General features: G+C 26.6%; 1 protein-coding gene across 1 annotated transcript in view; it reads right to left on the reverse strand.

Annotated features, from left to right (window-relative positions):
• The window catches only part of LOC129609625 (extended synaptotagmin-2), a 70057-nt gene that overhangs the window by 40813 nt on the left and 4718 nt on the right, over positions 1 to 24526 (reverse strand). Inside the window, exon 2 of the mRNA XM_055521672.1 lies at positions 12694 to 12802. The gene's annotated coding sequence lies outside the window, so the exon portion shown is untranslated. The remainder of the gene's footprint in view (positions 1 to 12693; positions 12803 to 24526) is intronic.

Below are 24526 nucleotides of genomic sequence, written 5' to 3' on the forward strand. Positions count from 1 at the left end.
ACGCTCTGACAAGTGAGCTATAGATGTATGAAGAAATTAGAGGCACACTGTTCTTCACATTGCTTTATACAGTGATCTGCATGATCACGGAGTATTGTTTAAGATGCTACATACAATCTTCCATTGCCCTTTGAAAATATTTAGACATTAATAATTTTATTGAATGTGATATGAAAAATTTCAAAAAATTATTAATAAGGACAAACATGGCTAATTAAAATATTTTATGAATTTTTGTTATTACAGTAATTTTTAACGTTATCAGAAATATTTTCGTCTTTAATTTAGAAAACCATTACAAAAATTTCTAAGGGTTAAGTTTTGTTTCTAGTTCGAGTTACTATCTGTGATCGTTTTTTCCTCTTGCTCAAGTATATAGCATAATATTTTTAAATATTCTACAAAGAGCAACATAGACTAATGATCTTATTCTTTAATAAAAAGTCCCATTAATTTATTTGGAATTACAAAAAAACACCATCATACATCCCCAATCAACTTTTTTAAAAGTTTATATGATAGCAATATTCATAACATTCCAAAACAATCCATGGCACACAAAAATTCATGCCATAGTCTTATATAGTATACAAGATTAGTTTATTGCTTTTTATTTTCTTTGGTGTATGGATAAAATAACATTTCAAAGAAATTATTAGAATTTATTTGAAAAATTTATTGAATTTGTTTTAGGCTCTTTAAAAATTATTCAAGGATAATACAAGTATATAGTTAGTTTGAATATCAGATAGACTTTAAAAATTCAGCTTACGTTCTCCCATGTGTGTACATACTCGTAAACATATGCTTGGAAAACAAAAATCAGAATTTAATATTATTTTAATAAATTATTCATCTTATGTTCAATATTAAAACATTAAAAATTAAACATTATTGACATTTTACTTAAAAAAAAATACTTTAAATAATACTCTTGGGAATTTTCTCTTAAAAGAATTTCAAATTAATCTTTGTTCAAATTTAAATCATAAAAAAAAAATATTTTGTCTCTTAACGTACTCAGGGCCGTATCAGATGTATTCTTAAAATCAACCAGAGTGTTTAGAGTATAAAATGGCGAAAATAATTTAAAAAAGTCCCTCACTAATAATTTTCGGGAAAAAATATCATTTTAAAACACCCATGGCACGTATACGACTTATAAAAAAAATTGATAATATTGTAAAGAAAACAAGCAAACTTTTGAACACTTCTTGATTGCGTAGAGAACAGTAGCAAATTAACCCTGATTTTTTCAGTAAAGAGGGCAGTAAAGCATATTTCAACTGAAGCTATAAAAATAATTGCAATTTGAAATTTTGTCTTAATAAATAAAATAAGATTTATATTTTAACAAAATTGAGTTCTCAAATTCTAATCTATATAAACTTCAAAGATTTTCTGAGTAAAAAATGTTTCGATTTATTTTTTGCCGTATACTTCAATGAAGCACAAAGATTTTAATTTAAGCCTAACAATATAAGCCTAACAATAATTTTAAATGCGTTTACTATATTGTTATACAAAGTTTTTTTTACTAAAATTAAAAAACAATTTTCCCGATGGAGGCTACTTGTATAAATGAAGCCCCGTAATCTGTTCGAAATGTAGAATTGATGAATCCGAGTCTGAGTACTTTAAAAACATCAAAATTTAAAAGAGAAATTTAACACTGTTAACATTAAATTAAACAAAAATCTCAAAGAAATTTTTATTGTGTAGTCTTGTAGTAGATGAAGAACTACATATGAGAATGTTTAATATCACGGTGGGAAAATGTTTTATGAGTAAAATTTCTACCACTAATTGAATCTTATAGCTTTATGTTTTTTAAACTTTAATAAATGTGGGTGAATTTTAGAATCAAAAATTTTATATAATAAAAAATCGTTTAGTTAAATGTGTCAAGAAATTTTGTGCTACTTTAATAAACTATTTTTAAATACATAATTACTAAAAATAATTTGTATTAAATCCTCTCTAGTTAAAAATGTAAATTATTATTTGAAATAATTATGTTAGGATCTTCATTATCCTTAAATGTCTAAAATTTCATAGTATATTCATATTATAAAATGTTTTTATGTACATACATACATATGCGAAATTTGGGATTTTCAAAAAAAAAAGAATAATAAGGAATCTTCTTAAGTAAGTGGTCTATAATAACGTTGTTTCTCAATATTTGCAGTTGCTTAACTAAAATTTTGGGTCTCAGAATCTTTAAATTTATGAAATAAATTCCGAATTTGTCTACAATATTGTTAATTATTAGTAATTTTACAAAATATTTTACGAAAATAAAAATAGAAAAACAGAAAACAAAAAACAAGATGGCATTCATTGATAACAATTTAGTTTTTACAAAAGTTTGAATTACAACAAAAAAACAGTGAAATTCGAATTTACAAAATGAAAGGAAAAATAAGAATGAAATAAAAAACCATTAAATATGCCAAAAGTTGCTGTAGTAGTTCGTAGAATTAAGAACTTTTTTTCTAGCAATCTTGAATTTAGTATGCTATTCAAATTTAAATGACAATTCAAAAATTTATGCCAAAAAAATTCTATTTTCACTCCAATTCAAGAAACAGGAATCAATACTTACGAAAAGAATTCTGTATCATAAGAATGCAAGTCAAAAATAAATATTGAGTTGTATGTAAATTGTGGATTCATAATGAATAACAAATAAACCAAATTTTAAAATAAAAATAAGTATGTATAAAAGATTTTTCAAATTTTATTAAAAAGCTATTCTACAAAATTCACATCCAATATTTAAATATGTACTATATGCTTTCATCACTGTTGCGGAGCACAAAAGTTTGAGAAACAATATACTGAATCTTTTTAATTATTTTCCGCACCGCAATAAACATTTTTCCTTAAACACACAATTAAACCTTTTTGATTTATTAGATCATTATTTTTACAAAATTGCATAAGGTGTACATTTTTAATTTACCATTGCATTCGTAAGACTGTAAAAAAATTTTCTGATATGTAGATTATATACAATACACTTCATCTTAAACTATTCTTGCTGTACATTGGTCTCTTGGTACAACTTTCCATTATTTTCCCCTGTTACAGTGACATAATATATGTACTTAATCTAAAAATCTATTTAAGCATTTTCATTAAATTCTTTAAAGCCACTTTTAATTATAAAAGAATTAAAATTATAAAATGAATGGAAAATTTGTAGCTCTATACATATAAATTACATATGTCAGAAACAGTGATAGATAAAATTTTCAAATTTTTCAAAAGTATATTCAATAATATGATCACTTTTTTTTTCGAAAAAAAATGTCCCGAAACATATCTAAGTATAAATTTTTATGACATAGCTAATTTGTTTCAAAAATATTTTGTTAATTTGTCAGAATTTACTCAAACTACAATAATCAAATTTTGTTAAAAACGGTTTCAATGCCAAGTCAATCTAAAAATAAGTTAATCAGAATTATGTGAATCGTTTTGAAAACAAGCATCAAAGAGTTGACATGATCAACTCTATCATTTCTTGTTTTACTTTCTTTTTTACCGTGTAGCAATTGTACACAAGATAAGAAGGACTGTGTAGCACTGTGTACAAGATAAAATGAAATGTAAACCATAAAACTATTAAAATATTATGTGTGCTCTACACATGAATATAATATGTACGATAACATACAAACATGCATACTTTTTATAAAAAAATTATTAATATTTTAAAGATTTTCAGACTTCAGTTTAAATTAAACCAACTATGAATATGTACGTATATGTGTATATAAGTACTGTATTTAAAATTACATTCTTACAGAAATATAAGTGAGAGTAAGCCATAAGCTTCCTTTACACAATTTTCTTTTTATCTTTTACCTTATTTGGGATACATTAAAGTAATATTTACGAAAATATATTTTCCAAAAATAGCTATATTTTGAAAAAAAAAATACTCAAAATTATATGTGTAGTATTATAATACGTACCGCGTACGTGTCCAGAAATATAATTTACTGTTTAAAACTCAAACATAACTAATGAGAAACATAATAATAAAAATTAATAATTATGTAATTTGGTTTAATATAAAATTACATAAAATCTTTTTGAACGTAAGTTTTAGAGACAGAATTTTTTTCACAACATCATCATCTGATTTGTAAACGTTATTTAAAAAATATGAGCAAAAGAAAATTTGTACTAGTCTGCAATTCTTGAAGATAATCGAAAAATTTACAAAAAATTCTACATATGTCGCATCAGAGTCAATTTTCAAAATCATGCCTAAACAAAAAAAAATTGTAGAGCACTTTCATACGAGCTCCTTCTTCAATGACATGTCGCATAATTACATGAATTAAACACGATTCGTTCAAGCCTTTCTCTAAAATTCTTACAATTAAAAAATTTACACGGGCAGTTTTTAAAAAGATGCCTAAACCAAATTTGTAAAGTTTCTTAAGTTTTTTTTATTAATATCCCGTAAGGCTTGGAAAAATTATTTTGTACCTGAAAAATGCCAATATGTTAAATGTCATTTTTGAACTTTCTTAAACGTTATTAACAATTTTGAAAAAAATTACGCATACACCTATGCCCTATGCACATATCAGTAAAAAAATTCCATTTTAGTTCAACTTCTACTTGTAGCGCTCTCTTTTACAACAGTAGCGTAAAACGTTCGTTCAAATTTGATACACAATCTTCTGGTGATATATTAAGTAAGTCCTGCCTTGAAAGTTGTGTATCAGATAAAATATACCTATTAATTCAGATAATGAAAATTCAGTGTGAAATTTTGCATATAAATAAATCTTTAGTCATCAGCACCTGTTGTATACCACGTTTTAAAGCCTTCGCAGAATAAGATAAGATCTGAAATATTTTTATTTTTCTTATTTTTTCAAGGTAAAGGAAATTCTTTTTCCTCTCTTTAAAATTCAAATTATTATTACAATGTCATGTTCATATTTACATACGTATTTACATAATGTACACATATGTGTGTATGCGATGGAAAAATATAATTATTTAACATTAATTATAAGAAAAAAATTCTGTTTTGCTCTTCATGTTCTACAATAAATTACGGGTACTATTCACGTTTGTATATATATACATAATGAAGTTCTTAATTACTATAATTGAACTTACATGAGTACTTACATGTTATAAAATTTTTCTGCAAAAGAAAAACAAACCAATATTTACAAAAAATTTTTTTCCTTTCTGTCGCATAAGAATAATACATATATAATTATACCCGTTCGACGGGTATGATACATTTGCCTTACCATTTGTACCGCTAAGAAATAATGGTCTGAGATATAGACTCAAGTGTATGTTTTTGATCAACGTTGAATTCTGGGTTGATTTAGCTTTGTCTGTCCGTCCGTCCGTCCGTCCTAGCGATAATTCATAACATAACTCAAAAACTAATTCAGCTAAGTTCACTAAATTTTCACAAATGATTCATTATAGTACGTAAATGCTAGAACCCTATTTAAATTGGATATTATAGGAGTACTGGTTCGGGTAGCTGCCATACAACTTCAATATTTGCTTGGCCATATCTTAGGAAATATTGAAAAGACAGCACTCAAATTTTGCATTAATTAATATGGTAATACGACAACTAAAAGTCATAATCTGTCGCATAGTAATCTATGGCATATTTAGGATAACAAATTCGTACGGGTATCACAGAGTTGACACGGTCAACTGTATTTTTGCTCGTTTTGTATAATTTTCATATTCTTTGACGTGATTTTTATGTTAGTTGAAACAACGGTAGTATTTCCTAAAATTGCATAATACGGTGTAGGTACTCAATTCATTGACCTCCAACAATAATAATAATTTAACTTACAAAAATGCTTTTTAGTTTCATTTGCTTGTAAAAGAATTTATTAGAGCAAAATAAGTGTTCTTTTAATTAAAATTTGTTATACTCATTGCAGTTACATATTCCAAAACAGTTAAACGTTCATTCTGTACTTATTTTAAAATTATTTAGTTTAAAAAAATGTCAAATTTTGAACATATATACCTTTACACAATTTATTCAGAAGAGAATTTCATAATCCTCATACTCATTTAAGGATGTACGAGTATATGTATAACGTTCTCAAAATATTCTGGAGTAGTTTGGAGTAGTTTAGAAAACTATTGGAAATATATAGTTTGGAAGATTATTTTATATGTATATGGAAAATCTCTTGGTTTATAGATAATAAACTATAAAATTAAAAATTAAAGGTTTTGAATTTCCAATTTAGAAATATAAGTGCATCTAATGGAATATTCTGCTTGACTGACGTAGTTGAGAGTAGTTTTATAAATCTAGAGTATTATACGCTTAAAGTTTATTAAATAAAATGAAATTGAAGGCTAAAAATATACAGGGTATCTGAAACTCGATTGTACTCCCCAAGCAGGGTTGCAAAATACATCCAAATGAACAAAAATTATCACATGCTTTTTAGACCGTCCTTCTCGAAGTTACAATTTTAAAAAACTGACGGGAAATGTGACAGGTTACTTGTCTAACTCGGGAAATATGATAGATGACTTGTATACTAATTTTAAAGCTTAATTCACCAACTCAATGCATGAAATTCACCTTCTTTTTTTCTTTGTCTCCCATTTTATCATCTTGCTTTGGGAACATCATCGAGTCTCGTACATACTTTATACATAGTTTTTATAGTATAGTTACAATTTTAAATCGTTTGTTCAAAGCTTATTACTTAATTTGTCAAACACCTTAAGAGAAAAAACGCTTTGTAAACTTTCAGTTGCCCAAACAATTGGAATATAAATTTTTTTTAAAACTACCCCATTTCTTCCAAACTAAGTGAGAAGCAAACGTAAAGTATTATTAAAATTATTGATATTCAGGATGAAACTTAAAACAAAATTCTTATAACTTAATTTTGGAACTTACTTTAATCAAAACATTTCACCAAAACCCACGTAAATTTATAATTGATAACTTTAAACTCAATATTTAAAGATATTCAATGTCCATTAAAAAAATCCCTTTCAACGCCTCGTAATACAAAATTAAAACTAAATTAAAAATCGAATCTGAAAACTACCAATACTTAAAATAAACATGTTATCATTTTTGGGACCTGCAAAAAAATATTTAATTCCCTGTTGAGCGTACAATGGATAAAAATATTTCGCGTTCTATTTTTAAAAATAATTTTTTTAGGTTAGTTTAGGCAAAACAAATGCTAAAAACAATGGCACTCAATATACAAAATATGAAATATTTATTATTTAAATAATAATATGGTTTTGGTTCCACAATTTCAAAAATTTTATATAAAAAAACTAAAAAAATCGATATTAAAAAAGGCAAAATATAAGTACATTTACTCCTATACATTTTTATAATTTATTATTTAAGAATTATGTTATGAAATATGAAACGGTATGCGTATCCGTTCGGTCAAGACCGTAAGTGTTAGAAATTTGAAATTTAGCAAATTTTAGACACTAATAAATAATTCATCTCATTGGAAGAAAATTTTTTTCCACCTCTAACCGCTCTCAAGGTATCGCATAATGCATAAAACTAACAGTAAATACCATGTCATCGAAAAATATAAATATTTTTTTTTTAATTCACGAAATTGACCCTTAAATTCGAGTATTGTGCCTCTTTCAATTTTTTTTGTTCTATTTCAAAGACCGCATACGTTGTTTATTCCAAATAATATATAAAATATAAAATAATTTTGATAATGTAGTGCATAGCTTAATTGTTTTTAAAAACAATACTTTTCACTTGTTGAAAGGAAAAGTGCTACATTAAAAATAATTGGAATATTTTATCTATAAATAGAGCACTATTGTGCACTGGCATTTGAAAAATTTTTAATTAGATAATTTTATTCGGAATATACATATATTTATCCTATGATAACTTGTAAATAAAATTAGTATTTTTAAAATGCATACCTAGTTGTTTATGAAAAATTTTTCCTAAACTAGTTTGTTTATTGAAGTGTATTAGGTTTTTATAGTTTTAAGTTTTATTCACAAATTCATATGTGTGTACATATATATCTTATGAAATAGTAATTTGTAATTATGTCAAATAATATTTTCATGAATTTTTAAGATTTACAGTCGATTTAAGATTTACATCTTCTCGATTTACAGTCGGACCCATTAACATAAACACATTACAAAATTAGACGACGTTTGTTAATTACTTTTAATTAATGGCCCGGGCTTTTTATTAACAAGTTTAGTTACAAGTGCAAATTTTCCTTCTAAGCAAATTCTACACTTATTTCATGTTTAAAAATTTCGAAAATATACACAAATAAAACTTCGATTAGACGATTTTTTAAGCTTATATTGAAGTAATTAAGGCAACTGTAATGATCAGAATTGAATTTTATATAAACAATTCTAATTGCAAAATATATATTGGAAATAATGTCTCCGAAATTTCTCATTTAAACATTTTATTTATAATAGACTTTTAATTTAAAATTTCGGTGCGTACCTGCAACTTGCTTGATAATAGCGTATTTTGAAGAACTCTTGTAAAAATTTGGGTAATCTAATTTCGGACTTGACCTTTTTCCTTAAGCAATCTCATAACAAATTTTTTCATTGAAATTTAACACTATTATAATATAATTACAAATAATATAATCACCTATGCTTTTAGTTTAAAATTTACAATTAGAAATAAATAAGTAATTTAAAACAATTTTTATTTCAATATTCAATTGACACTTTCACTAAAAATTACGAATTTTCTCAAGAGTATTAATGATTATTTATTTTAGACATGGCCGATTAAAATTAATAAGGAAAATTTTTGTTTTTGTATATGAGTTAGGCCAACTCCGGTTTTTATTTTTAGAAAATATTTATTTAATCAGAATCTCTACAGAGTTAACAACATTTGTTTAATACTGATTCTATTGAATTGAACCATAATCCAGTAAAGCGTGTAATTACATTCATGAATATTTAATACAAAAGTTTATTCATAAATCACAAGAAAAATATTGACCTAAACAACAATTTATTATCAGTACTTAACTTATTTCAAAAGTATGTATAGATATTATATGTAGTAGTTAGAGGAAGTCTTAAAAATAAATATTCATTATTGAATATTCACACATATTTTTGAACAATGTACCTAATCAAAAAAAGGAAAAATCTTGATAATAAAATTTATGAGTAATTTTATTTGATGTAATAAAGTTTTTGTTTTTTATTCCTCCTTGATTAAATTTCCATTTTGTGGAAGAATAAAATACAATTTATAAATAATTTATTAAGGTGATTGTACAAAATTGTTATACTCGTATTAATTTCTCAAAATAAGAAGCGATACTCAAATAATGTTACGCCTTATGATAGGCAATATAAATTAAATATTACTGGAATAATAATTTTTAATATTAAAATAAAATTATTTATTCAAATCAAATCATGTACAAGCTGTAGCTATATTTTTTCAATGATACGCACATATCTATACGTACCACAATAAAATGTTAAATAAAAGAAATTTTCCTTATGCCTTAAGGAAAAAATAAAATTTTTTTTTTTCTCATTAAAAGAAAAATTAAATAAAAGTTATTCATAAGAAAGATTTTTCATCCTTGGTTAATTCTTAAAATCTTATGTCATTGTACTGTTGTGTGGTTGTACTTAAGTTTTCTTACTGCTCATACATATATCAATATATGCAATATCGTTTACATACCTTATTAATTAAAAATTTCAGAAAATTGGGATTAAATTTTAAGAATATAAGTTAATGAAGCAATAATATTATTATGAATTTTGTTTGGAACCTCAATAAATAAAGTTCATGTATGTATGGGTGATAATTAAAATTTAATAATACTTTTACAAACCACAATAATACCATGTATGTTCTACCTAACCTTAATTTAAAAAATTTTTAGGTTAAAAATTTTTGAATGTTAGTTTAAAATCTTCACTCTACAATAAAAAATATTTGCGTTCTCTTCTATTTTAAAATGAAATTCGTTAAAGTACTTAACTATTGAATCTACTTTTGATTTGCAAGAAGAATAATAAATTATATATTTGATATAATACAAAAGAATACTCTATTGCAAAACAAACGATATTTTACTAATTCGAAATTAGCTGAGTTCTGCATTATTAACTCAATTAAAATATAATTATAAATGCATTTACTTTCAAATTCTTTTGCAAAATGCTTCTAATCATCGAAAGTATTTTATAAATTGCTTTCATTCCAAACAAATTAAATGACAACTCAGTTCAAAATCAAATGAAATATGGTGGAGTTGACATTATCAACCCCATTTATACCCAAACGAATAAATTTAATGAAAATAACAAATAGTACGAGTATGACGTTTTGCTTATCTGCTGTCTGCTGCAGAAATTACAGAATTACTTATTTAGCTGTCATATAAATCAAACAATTTCAAATAATGTTTTTTTTTAAATGTTAACTATATTAGCTAACTTTATTAAAGGATCAATATAGTTTAAATAAATTGTAAAATTAGTTTTGAAATTTTGCAGCTATATTCAAATCTCTGACTCAGCTACATAAAATGCGATTCTGATATTTATGAAGCTATATTTTCAATTGCAAACCAATTTTTCAAAATTTGACTTAATTGAATTAGTCATAGTTGGAACGGACAAAGAAACAGATAGAGTTAATTGGTAGATAAAAGCTAAATTAACTTAGAATCAAATACTAGTAACCCATATTTCACAGAATAATAAATTTATAATACTTATAAAAATTGTGTATATGTACACATTTACATTATGTAACATATACGATCCTTAAAGCCAATATATATTGTTATTGTTAAATTAAATTACAATAATATTAAATTTAATAGACTTTAATTGAATATAAAAAACAACAACTTTTCTATTAGTTTGTAAAAATTTTAAATCCTTACTAAAATGCAAAGAGATTTTTTTACTGGTTCCTTATACAAGTATGTAAATATAAAAATATAAAAAGGGAAATTTTTTAAGATCATATAATTTTTCTTTGCTTGAACTTCTTTATAACTCATAAAAAATTTTTGAGGTTTTTCATACATTTTCATTACTTACAGCTATTATTTTTTAATTCTACCTGAACATATTATGTACATAAAACAAAAAAGAAGAGAATGAAAAATCCTAAAATCCTAAAATTTTCTTTTTAAGGTTGGTTTTGCGTCACAAGTACGAGTATCACATAAAAATTCGTTCATATTTTTATTACTCCATTTTAAAATTTACAATTGAAACAAGGATATACGCACACAATTTTATATTATCCTTATTTTGACTTGAATAAAATAAAAAGAATTCAACTTAATATTTTTTTTAACAGATTTTAAACAAAAGGTTACTTTTGTGTGTTATACGAGTACAATATGATCATTAAAAAAAAAGTAATTCAGGTGTTTTTAAAGTTTTTGTTTTCCAATTCAATTTTATTATTAATTGCCTTTTAATTTTATTATATCGTGTTTTTGAAAAAAAAAAATAATGTTTATTAAAAAATGAACAACATTGTATCGAAAATAATCTAAATATAAACTAATTTCAAGTATACGTGATTTAGGAATGGGTGTGATTATATAAAATGTATGGGAAAAAGTATAAGTATACGTTAATAAAAATAATAATTTAGAACAATGAAAATTTTTGTAATTTAAAATATATATGTATGTACGAAATGTTGAATTTATTATTAAAAATATGAGGGGCTCAAAAATATTCAATCCATACTGAATTACAAGAATAAAAATAAATTCGGGTTTAAGATTAACAGAAATATTCCCGTCCGTCTCAATTATATGACTAAATTATTACTTATGATATGGACTCACTCGAAATAATCTCATCAGATATTTCATGTAAATACTTGATTTGCAATATATAGTGATAATGCAAGAATTCTACTTAATTCAAATTTCAGCAGGAATTAGCAGCGTTCAGGCGACTGCAATATAACTTTTAAAGTATTTCGCTTATTTCACAAATTATTCATGCTACAATATTGAAATGGTAATAATAAGAGAGAACGTTTTTTTTGAAAACTAGTTGATATTGCAGAAGTTCTTGTTACAACTACTAATCAACTTGAATTTATTCAACAAAAATTGGTAAATATGAATCATGGCATCATATGCGAGTTACAGTGTTGACACGGTTATCTTCACCTATTCTTGAAAACTGACAATTCGATCTCTATATAAATACTTACTAATCGCTAATTATTAGTTAAGGTACTTACTAAAATCGCCAATTAGTTTAATATCATTCATATATTCTAAATGCACCCTTATTCTGGCAACACTTGTAAAAATCGAATCGAAACTTAATGATAAAAATTTTGTGTAATTTCTGTTTCAGTTATTTTTCAATAAGAATAAAAAATGAAATATTCTATAAATATTTAATATTGTTATATACAGGTGTTTAAAATCCATTAAAAATTTTTAATGGAACTCAAAATTAAAACATATTTAAAATTTATCCGTATTATCTTTTTTTTAATATATGTATATTATATACATACATACGTACTTGTATATCTAAATTTTTTAAGCATATCTATATAAATAGTAAATAACGAAAGCAACATAAAAACAAAATATAAAATGGTCAAATTTAACTTTTACTTACCCTAACCTGCACGTAAATTCCTCACATTTACTTCCGACTGCATCATATAAGAATGGTGTAAGAAAAATAAAATCACTTTTTATTTGTCCTTTTGAGAAATTCACGAACACTAAAAATAAAAATGAATGTTAAGTAATAATTCAAAAAGAATAATAAAGAATGAGGTAAAAAATAAAAATTTTTTAACGTAAAAATTAAAATTGTAACGAGGAGTGTAACACATTTTGCAAATAAAACATTTTACTCAGAGCGGCGCAGTTTAGAGCGAAAAATTTTGAGTACATATACGAGTATTGTTTTCATTTTGTATGTTTTTTTTCTCTTTCTCTTGCTTTGTTTAAATATTTAAAGAAAAATTTTATGTTCACTACATCAGACCAAAGTATTTATGGTTTTTAATCCTACACTTAATAAAACCTTATTTTTACCACTTATCAAGTGAGTGGTTTTTCAAATAAATTTTGTGTACTTAATATAAAAAAATAAAATATTTTATTATAAAAATTTTTCAAAAGATTTTTGAAGCATAAAAAATATGATTAATGGTCATAAATATTAAAATATCAAAGCTCACTAGTATTTTAAGTGAAGAATAATGAGTTCGAAATATATGTACATATATGAGTTATAACAAAAAAGAAAAAACTGAAGAAGAAAATTATTTTAAGAAAAATATAAAAGTATTGCCTACTTTCAACTCTAGAAAGATTTTCAATTAAAATTTTCAATTAAAAATTATTTATGGCATAGCGAACGCAAATCTTATGCGACAAATTTATTTTTTTCCTCTTGCAATAATCATTTGAAGATTTTTCGTTTTGATTACGAATAATAACAGAAATGAAGTTTATATCACCCAATTGTCTACATTTGAGAGGAGAATCAAATTTAATAATGCAACGGTCAAATTAGATCCATGCATTTCAAAATTAGCAATTTTGTTTTCTGATAAAAAAGTTTTCGGCGCTATTTTTTTTTATTAGATTTAAATTAAGATCCAATATGATTTTACTGATAGAATTTAGAATTAAAACTTAATTTTAGAATTAAAACTTATTTGGAAAAGTTTAAGTTTTAAGTTCGGAAGTTTACCAAATATATATTATATATTTTTTTTTTTTTTGAAATTTATTGCAAAAACTTTGGTTATAATTTCAGATCTGAGAAAATAGAAAAAAAAACTAAATACATTATTAATGGCTTTCCATTATCTATAATATTAACCCCTTTCCAATCAGTCTTCTTCAGCTTACCTTCAAAAAAAAATTTAAGTCAATTATATAATATAAGCATTTTGTTATAGAAAATTTTTTTTTTGTATAAGAAATATGCAGCCAACTGTTATATTTCTATGTTTACGGTACTAAGAAAATTGTTTTTGATTTTAACAAACTATGTTATGAAATTTGTTGTTTTTGGCACTTTGAAACTAAACGAACTTAAGAAGTAGAAAGGAGGGTGACAACTGTCTATCTTATGTGCAGTTTTAAAATATGTACACTGTAAAAATAATATGAAAATATATTTTTTTTTTTAATTTTTAGTCTTGATTTTAAGTAAATGAAATTTTAAATCGAAAAGAGTGTGTTCCTATTTTCTTAAATCGCTTTATACAATACGCAGTACCTACCAGTATGCAATTAAGAAAATTTCGAATGAATTTTCTATTACATTATACGATTAGGTGTTGTACACGAAAAGGTATCTATGAAGTACAGAGACGTTTCTTATTTGAAGATATGAATAACACCAAATTATTCTTTTATACAGGTTTGACACTGCGAATGTTCGTTTGTTCAACGAAAAACTGTTAAATTAAATTATTCAAAATTAATATTTGTTTACGAGTAAATGAAAAGAAGTGAATAATTTTTAGAAGAATTTTTCTAATATCTTAGTGAAAACAATTTTAAAAATATTCTAATACCCATATTATTTTTATTGTCATTTAAATTCTGTTAAATCCTTCATACGTATCTTGTCATTCATATATGAAGAACAATCCTCATTCTTTCTGCTCATGTTCGAACCCATAAATAATTATAACTCAAATATTGTTGAGAAGAAAATATTTAATTGGTATATTATAGAAGGTAAAATACTATAAATTATTGTTATAATTATCATTGCGATTATCGAAGCCTACAAAATCATCAACTGCTGTTGGTTAACTGTTTTGAAACTTATTTTCTGCAAAAAAAAAAACTCAATTATTTATTCAACGACAATTCAACGTGTAGTTTGTAATAAACAAAAAATAACCTTTTCCGATTTTGTTCATCAATTTTTAATTATTTCAAAGTTTTTATATTTTTCTCTATTCAAAAAATTATGAAGGACTTTTTGAGGTAAAAATTTTTTTTTAAATCAATGTAGCGGAAAATAAAAAAATATATAACAATTTTTCCGCGAATGTTTCCTTTAAAAGTAAAAAAAACTTATTTTTTATACAGATTTTTTTTTTTGAATTTTTAGTTCGAATTTTTTAATTTTTTCTGCTAACTTTGTATAAGATTTTCATTATTTCAGGGATCCAAAAGTTAAAAATTATTTCATTGTTATTAACACAAAAAAAAAAGTTTTTTTTATTATAATTGTGAAAAAACAATGAATTGTTTGTAATGAACTTGACCGTTATTTCAATCAAATGCGATAATGACCTTAAGAAAATTCACTTTCATATTTCTAAATGATTATTTTTAACGTTGTTTTTACGTCGATATTATATATTTGATTTTTGGACAACTTTATAGTTATTTTTGGCTCGAATTTATTACATCGATCGTGCATATTATACTTCTAATAAATCATTGCATATTTTTCGGAGAAAGAACAAAAATTAAAAGAAACGTTAATAGTCGAACTGAAAGGTTTATTAAGTAAGCTAAAAAAAATAATTGTACTTTTTGATGACAACAAATCTAAAATTATTTTAAAGCTTGTGTTTTCGGAAATATATGGTTCGGTTTCAATTGGTGATGAGTAAAAAGAGGAACGTGGTGGAAAAAATCTTCTATTATTTTTAGGAAGTTGCTAAAATTTATAAAGTTTCTAAAAGTCTAATTAACAGTAAATTATGCTGCACCGCACCAAGAAAAAAACGTCTAAGAGAAAAAAGGATTCGTGGCAATACTTTTCTGTATTTAAAAAAATTTTTAAAACTATTTTTAAATTTTTTTAAATATTTTATCAACTCATTGTTTCAATTCTAAATTTTATAACGCTTCATAGATTTTTGATTTGTTGTTCATCTGTAGGAATATTTTAATAAATATTGTATTCAATTCCCGTCATTATTGTCACTATAATTAATATAATTTTACGATCTCAATTTATAAAACAAATTTTGATTTTCAGATTTCAGATTTTGTGAATAACAATTGAAGAAAAGGGAACAATCTTGTTAGATATCTGGGATTAAATTTAAATAATTAGATCAAGTGCAATTACTCATATCAAATTTTTTAATTGTAAAGAGAGAGAGCTCTGACAGAAAATTTGTCCTTCTCTATAACATTCAAATTAATTTTCCCTATTTTTTTTAATCTAAAAATAAATATTAAAATCTTTTAAAATCTCATGCAAATTTTAATTTTATCAATCTGTATTAGAATGTCATATATAAAACGCCTTAAAATATAAACAAATTATAGAATATTAAGAAGGTATAGAATTTCAAATTAATTGAGGCAGTTTAAAAAATTGAAAAGGCGATATAAATTTCATCTTAAATTTTATAATATTTGAATATTAATTGATTTTGGAAACAAATTGGTTGCTTACCATTATTATTTAAAAAACGAAAAATTTAAAACACTTTTGTTTAAAGAAAAGAAATTTTTCTTAAATTCAATGCCATTTTTTTAAGTAATGTTTTTTTCTTCTATATTGAAAAACAAAAGAGAATTTAATTATTTCAATTCCTTTTTATTTACCATATTTTGTTTAGAAAAGAGATAGGAACAAAAATATTCTGTTATATGGCTCTTAATATTCTGAAGTAGGTGAGAAAAATAAAATTTAATCATAATAATGAGAAGCTTTAATATTTAAAAGCAATTTTCTCATTTTCATTCTCTCACATTTATTAAGAAATGTTTACATACTTTCATTAGCTTGATTTTGATAAAATTTTTTTTATGAAATCAGTTAGAATTTTAAATGCATTAAAAATTTTGTATATTTGTGAATGTATATTTGTATGTTTGTATTATATATACTTTTGTTCTATAATTTTATATTCTTATATTAGCCAATTGCAATTAGGAGAAAAATTTAAGAGGAAGAGAATATTTTAAATGCAAAAATAAACAAACAAATGAAATTTAATAATCTTCTCGTCCTTGTAAAAATATTTTTAATTCTCGGTATTTTCTTGTTCAAGGGAATCGTAAAATTACTGAGAAGTTTAAGCATTTTGAAATTTTACATTTATTTCATTTGAAATTATTTTGTAAAATTAATCTTACAAGTTTTAAAAGTTTATTCGTTTCAATTACATACAGTTCTCGTATTTTATACTTTTATGTTAAGTTTCAGTTTATTGCTTCCAAAATAATGAAAACACATTGGAAAAGTCTTTTAGAAATCTATATAATTTTGTATATTTGAAAAAACTCTTGTGGAATATTGACTACTTTCTTAACTTGTTAAGTAGTTGGTGAAAACTTGAATGACATTCACATACTAGTTAACATATAATTACTTATTGCATTTATCATCAATTTGACACACAGCTAATTTTGCCATTCAATTACACAGAGCGCTCATAAATTCTGTTTGAAAATTAATGTAAATATATAATATTTGTGTCTCACATAATCCACATCATAAGAAGTCCTAAATTGAATCAAAAACGAAGGTAACTTCTGCTGTCTGTTAAACTAAAAGAGATATCGAAAAACAGATTGTATATTTTGAAAGATCACCCTCAAAAACCTGTGAAAGTGTTGTGAAGTCAAAAATCACTAAATTGGCCTAACGAACTAAATTTTACTCAGTCAACAATATGTACATTAAAATTTAACTACGAATTATGAATTATTTTCGTTCAGCAAAGACTTTTGAGATTATATTGGTCTATCAAATTTTCACCAAATGTTTAAAATAAAAAATTAATTTAAGACTTGCTTGAAAGCATACGGTTCTGTTCCAGTATTTAGTCCAGAAGTTAAAATTATCCACAATTCTAATTAAAAATGATGATATTAAAATTAATTTTGTTTAATCAAAAATACCTTTTATATGTGAAGAATTAGACATCACTACTTCAAATCAATGTTTTAAAAAAAAAGCTTATTCTTCAATTCTATTCCTTATCCCCATTTTTCTCTATATTGTAATCTTTTTATTTCGCACTTATTTTCACCTTTCTTCAATGTATATAAAATAGTTGATTTTACCGATCCTTTTATATATGTACCTGACAATGACCTCATTACATTCTTTTGTCCTCGGAAGATGTTTACGTTCAAATACTCATCATCCATTAAATAAATTCTAATATTTATCACGTTTTTAATTTATATTGAAAAATGTTTACTCTATTTTATACTTTAGTTTATCTTTAAACGCAAAAAGTGTGTATGTATGTACGCGTATGTAGTCTACAGAGAAACCTAGTTTATTTTATATAAATAAAGAATTTATTTGAAAAAAATGTTGTATATACTTTCTTTTAAGAAAAATTATTTGATTTTTGAGGTCAAATAAGATTTAAGGCTATTTTGAAATAGGATGAACGATTAATTATTTTTTACCATATAAGAGTATAATGTAATGTATAGTAAGAATCTTATAGAAGTAGAAATATTGTAAGGTAATATTTGTAAGGATTAAATTCCAGTTACATTTTTCATAATGATTCATCTATTTTAGGTCTTAAGATAATACGATTTTAATGAACGATTGCAATTTAAAATATTTTTAAAATTAATGTTCTTATGTATATTTCGACTTTATTCTCATCATAATCATTTGGTTAAATATTATGTACGAGTAATAACAGTTTCCAATTGCAGTCAACGACATCCTGTTGAAAAGAATTTTTAATTTTAATTGCATACGTAGATTCGTAGATTCGTAGATTCTAAGGGAACCGAGTGGGACAGGAGCATCCCCCCAAGCCACCGCAGCCATTTTTGACTTATTGTAGCCACCCCACTCTCCCGTCTATAATATCCCCGTCCCAATCACAAAGCCGGCGATATCCCTAAGGGAGTTGGACAATAGTTCCCGAACACTTATTGACCCATGTCCAAGACAATTGCGGCGCCGAACAGCCAGTGCCGGACAGTCGCAGAGAATGTGCACGGCGGTCTCATCGCCACCCCCACAAAATCTGCACAGGGGGGAGCCCGACTTCCCCAGTCTGTGCAGGTGGTATTTCACCGGGCAGTGCCCCGTGAAGAAATTCGCAATAGTGCGAACCCGGCTCCTGCTCATCCCCAGCAACTCCGCAGCGAATCCGCCGGAGCACGCCGGAACAAACACCTTCGCATGACGGCACCCTTTCGTGTCCCGCCAGTGACGACTGCATTCCGCCGCGAGTAGGCAGGCAAGCCTGGCCCCCACGGCGGAAGAAGGCAGACCACAGAAAGGCAGCGGCTGCACAAAGGCAGCCCCAGATCCCCTCCGCGCCAACTCATCGGCAACTTCGTTGCCCGCATGGCCACTATGGCCCGGCACCCAAATGAGCATCACTCTGTTTTCCGATGCCAATTCCATAAGTGCAGCAAGGCAGCTCCAGACCAGCTTGGATGTAACCTGAGCTGAACGGAGCGCCAGCAGTGCAGCCCTGCTGTCTGAGAACACATAGATGGTGCGGTTTCTATACCCCCTTTCCAAATTGATTCTCAGACAGATTTCTATTGCATGTATTTCGGCCTGGAACACTGTGCAATACGGGTCAAGGGTTGCATATACACGTGTGTCCGGGCGGACACCGTATACGCCCGAGCCCACCCCCGACTCCGTTTTGGACCCGTCCGCATACCACACGCTCGAACCCGACCTAAGTACCGGACCACCCCGATCCCACGTCCATCGATCAGGAAACAGAACCCTGTACTTGTGGTCGAAGTTGTACCGCGGCAGACAGGTATCTGACATGGTTATCCTTAGAATCGGATCGCCCTCAATGAAGTCTCTGTGAGTTCTGTGGGCCAACTTTAGCCCTGCCCCGTCCTCGCCAGAGAGAAGTCGGTAAGTCACCAGCCGAGCTTCCTTCAATATATGGAGGTGCAGTGGCGGCAATCCGATCATCACCTCCAATGCAGCGGTGGGAGCCGTCCGCATCGCCCCGGTCACTCCCAGGCAGGTCAGCCTCTGTAGCTTTTCCAGCTTGGCCCGCACACCCGCCTGCTGAGCCTTACGGCACCATACAATCGACGCATACGTGACGATGGGCCTAGCAAGGGCCGTATATAGCCACAGTGCTATTCTGGGACTAATTCCCCAGGTCCCCCCGATGAAACTCCTACACGTCCACAAGGCCGCCGTAGCTCTCCCGATAACTCTATCGATATGGGTATTCCAAGAGAGACGATCATCCAGGGTTACCCCCAGATACTTCACCTCCCTCGAGTAACTAATACGTTCACCAAACAGAATTGGGCTCGTTAATCTGTCCCTGCTTCTGCGTCTGGTGAAGGCGACCAAAGTGCTCTTGCTTGGATTTATATTTAACTCAACGCCTTTGCACCACCTTTCCACAACACGTAAATTTTGCTGTAGAAGATCAGAAATAGTGCTCTCAAATTTTCCCCGCACGACGAAGGCCACATCGTCAGCGTATCCCCAGACACGCGCCCCGGAGCCCCTGAGAGCAGCTATTAGATCATCCACTACAATGGACCACAGGAGGGGCGTACGTATTGCATACGTACATGAATACGAACGATTATTGTAGAGATCAGAGAGTGACAGCTTAAATAATGCACCCCTGTCCTAACAATATCCTTTAAAACTTTTATAATGTGATTTACAGAGTTCTGTAAATGGACTGTACATTCTCAAATTTTCAGACTAATAGCATTATATTTTCTTCATGTGCACTTATTACTAATTTATTTCTTAAATAAAAGTATCCAAAAGTTATAGTTAATACCAATTTCAATTTGATTAATTGACCAAAAGTTTTAACCAAAAATTTTTTAAACTAAAAAATTTTATTGTTCGTAATTAATTTTCTTATAATTGTATACCTAAACAATTTTTTTTCTCTATGAAATGTAAATATATTTAGTTAAATAAATAATGAATATAATTTAATATACATACGTTATGTATATAGAATATATATATGTTAATTATACTATTAGCAAAGGAGGGTTTCATTCAAATTATGATTCAAACGTTACCATTAAAAATAAATCTATATTTTTCATTTAATTAAATCATAACAGAATGAAAGGAAAGGTCATTAATTATAACCCTTTTATTATTTATAATATTAACCGAGTGTATACATATACGTTTATAGTCCAATACAAACAAAAGATTTCTTTATTTCATTAAGAATCAATTGAATTATTGAAGTTTTATTCAATTGAAATTGACTTAGTCCTTTACGACGTAGTCCTTTTGTTTGCTTTTTCATTTTTTTATATTTGTAAATGGTTTATTTACAATAAATTAAATTCGATTACCTAAAATGAATGATTTCTGTTTAATGAAAAGGTGGTCTTTTTATAAAAAAAAATCATAATAATAAAAAATAACAATATTTTAGTAATAACACACCTTATCAGCAGGGTAGTGCTGGTGATAATCAAAATATATCAAAATCACATAATATCCTTCAAATTTCATATATTCAATTAAATTGTAATAAAATTATTAATTATTTTAATATTTTAATATCGGAAATGCTTTAAATGTTAATTGTGTTATCAATATTATTCTGAATGCTGTGTTTCAGCTCTGGAATGATTAACGCAAAATATCATAGACAAAGGTTATTTTTAAAAACTAGTGATTAAATTAATTGTCATCATCATTTTTCTCTTAAGAGACACATATTATATAATGTAAAAGTCTGAAATTTTAAGCAAATGTCAGACTTTAAAATTAGATAACTCTATTACAACACATTTCCTTTTGTCTTCGTTCTCTTCTCTTAAGCTGATCCTCGAGAAATTTGAAAAATTCAACTTAATAATTTCTTGATTAAGAACAACTACAATATAAGTTTTATATGAAATTTGTATAAAAACTAAAAGCTAAACTGGTAAATTTTATAATTTAATAAAATGCACAATTAATCATGTAAGTTCATTACTTTATTAATGCTTCTTTTAATATTTGATATTTATGCCCTGCACTTCGTGAAGAGTATATTAACTTTGGTATGGAGTTTATACACTTATATATATATATTCTGGACATATATATATATATTCTTGCCAGCGCGAAATTCTGCGTCGATTTAGACATGCCTCCCCGTCCGAACTATAACTCAAAAACGAATAATGCAATCAACACCAAACTTTCACAAGTTTTTCTTTGTGTGCCAACGACGGCTGCTATTGTAATTGTACCAATTGGGACAACGGGTTCGGGTAGCTGCCATACAACTCAAAGAGGTTTTTTTAAATATTTCAAAAAATAATAGGGATATTAATATCAAAATTTGCAAAGATGTATCCAATTACACTTCACAATGACAACAGTCTCAAGTAAGGTGTTTTTTAATTTTTGACAGACAGGTTATAAGAAACTTTTGGATAGATTGAAAAGAAATTTATTTACTCAATCCATCACTGTATTTTTCTTTTTATTTTAAACATTTCAGAAAGGTACATTTTGAAAAGGTGCATTTAAAAATCAAAAGAAAACTTTTTTGAAACTTTTACGTTTATGGAATGGGAAAGTATTTTTTGATGTATGTACAAATACGTTTATGTAATTCCAAAGAAAATTTTTTGATAGGAAAAAAATTTTCAAGTATGTATGTTGGTTTTTGAAGAAAAGAAAACAAGGAACAGGAGTATTAAGGAATCCATAGAGATTTACGTTTTTTTTTATATTTTTCTTTTTTCTTATCCTACATAATAATCATTTTATTATTTTGACATGAAAGATAAGAACTGTCCTCATAGAATTCCATTCACAATTCTCATTTATTTATCTCTTTAAAGAATTATGGCAATGATATATTTAATTTGATGTTTTGTGTTTTTACGGTAGGGCAAAAGGAAAATTTCTCTCTCCCTACCACTCTCTCTCTCTTCAACCTTTCAAAATTATACAGGAAAAACAATTTCATTTCTTGTTTATTTTGATTTCTTTGAAATAAAACAAAGAAGAAGCACACCTAAAATAAATAATTAGAAAAATTTTCCTAATTAAGATTCTTTTATTTTATGAAAATTAAATTAATTAAATAAATTTTATTCTATTTTATTATTCCAAATTTTTAATTAAATATTTCATTTAAAATAAAATAAATTACTAACTTTGATGTTATGGTTTAAACTTATTTGTATATAGGATTCGTTGTTAATTCTATTTTTAGAATTGTTAATAAAATAAATTTTATAATTCAAACAACGTTTTTTGAAACAGCGGCAAGATATACTAACCAAATGACAGAAATAACAGAGTAGTTAAAACGTTATAGTAAAAGACGGGAGTCGCACTTATTAAAAAACCATTAAGAAATATAGCGGCAACTCGGCACAATATGTTTCATAATATTTGTAGTTTAACTGAGTACTTGTAATATTTATAGTTTAAATTTTAACTGAGTTGTAACAGCCTAATATTGCTCTATAGTTGGATTATATTTTACTATACGTAGGAACTATATGTATATTTATTTATATTTCATGCTTTTAGATTAGGTATTAAATTACAGGGCGGGAGGGGAAGGAGGCTGGCTCCTTTGAGTTATTCACAGATGATACTTTATTCACAGATGACTCCAAGATTCAAGATACTTTATTCACAGATGATACTTTATTCACAGGTGACTCCAAGATTCAAGATACTTTATTCACAGATGACTCCAAGGATGGTAATGGGTCTCCCCCAAAAAGATCTTATAAGTTTAACTGTATACACTTATATCAACACATTCTTATAGGGCTTCTCGTAAGGAAATTTTTATACCCAGTATGTGATTAATAAGGGAGATAGAAACATTATTTTTAATACCATCAAAATTCATTTAATACTTTTTCAGCAATGTGCTTTTTTCGTATGTTTTTTAAACACATTCAACACGTTTTACAGGCAAAACTATGAGAGATAGAAAAAAATGTTGTAAAGGTTCATGAGAGCTAAACTCATTGCATTAAATAAAACAAACAAAAAATAACCCAAATTTTCGAGAAATTTCGAATTTAAAAAAAATCCAAAATAAAACTAAAATTCTAACGAGTTTTATTTTGAAAACTGTGCCTCAAATCAAATTAATTGTACGACCAAAAATAAAAAACAACCAATCGTAAAATCCTAATGATAACTCTATATTGTATGATTACGAAGTTATAAGCATTTATTTACACACAGGAAAAATTTGGTGCATTTTTTTTCAGTAGGCTGTAGCTCGAAAACTAGTATAACTACACCCCGCGTCCAACCATACAATTTTTTTGCTGAAAATTAATAAAAGTGGAAAATCGCATAAGTGGGAAATAAATTCTTTCATCTTTGAAAGAAATTATTTTCTACTTATGCGAAATACCCTGTATAAGTATACTTTTGATACGTAGTTTGTGTACTTATAGAACAAAAAAAAATCAATTAGGACAAACAATCCATCTATGTAGGATACTTAATAAGTATTTTACCTTAAAAAAACATCAAAAATATAATCAACATAAACTAT

Source organism: Condylostylus longicornis, unplaced genomic scaffold (assembly GCF_029603195.1).
Source record: "Condylostylus longicornis isolate FDR11 unplaced genomic scaffold, ASM2960319v2 ptg000040l, whole genome shotgun sequence".
NCBI classification, from domain to species: domain Eukaryota; kingdom Metazoa; phylum Arthropoda; class Insecta; order Diptera; family Dolichopodidae; genus Condylostylus; species Condylostylus longicornis.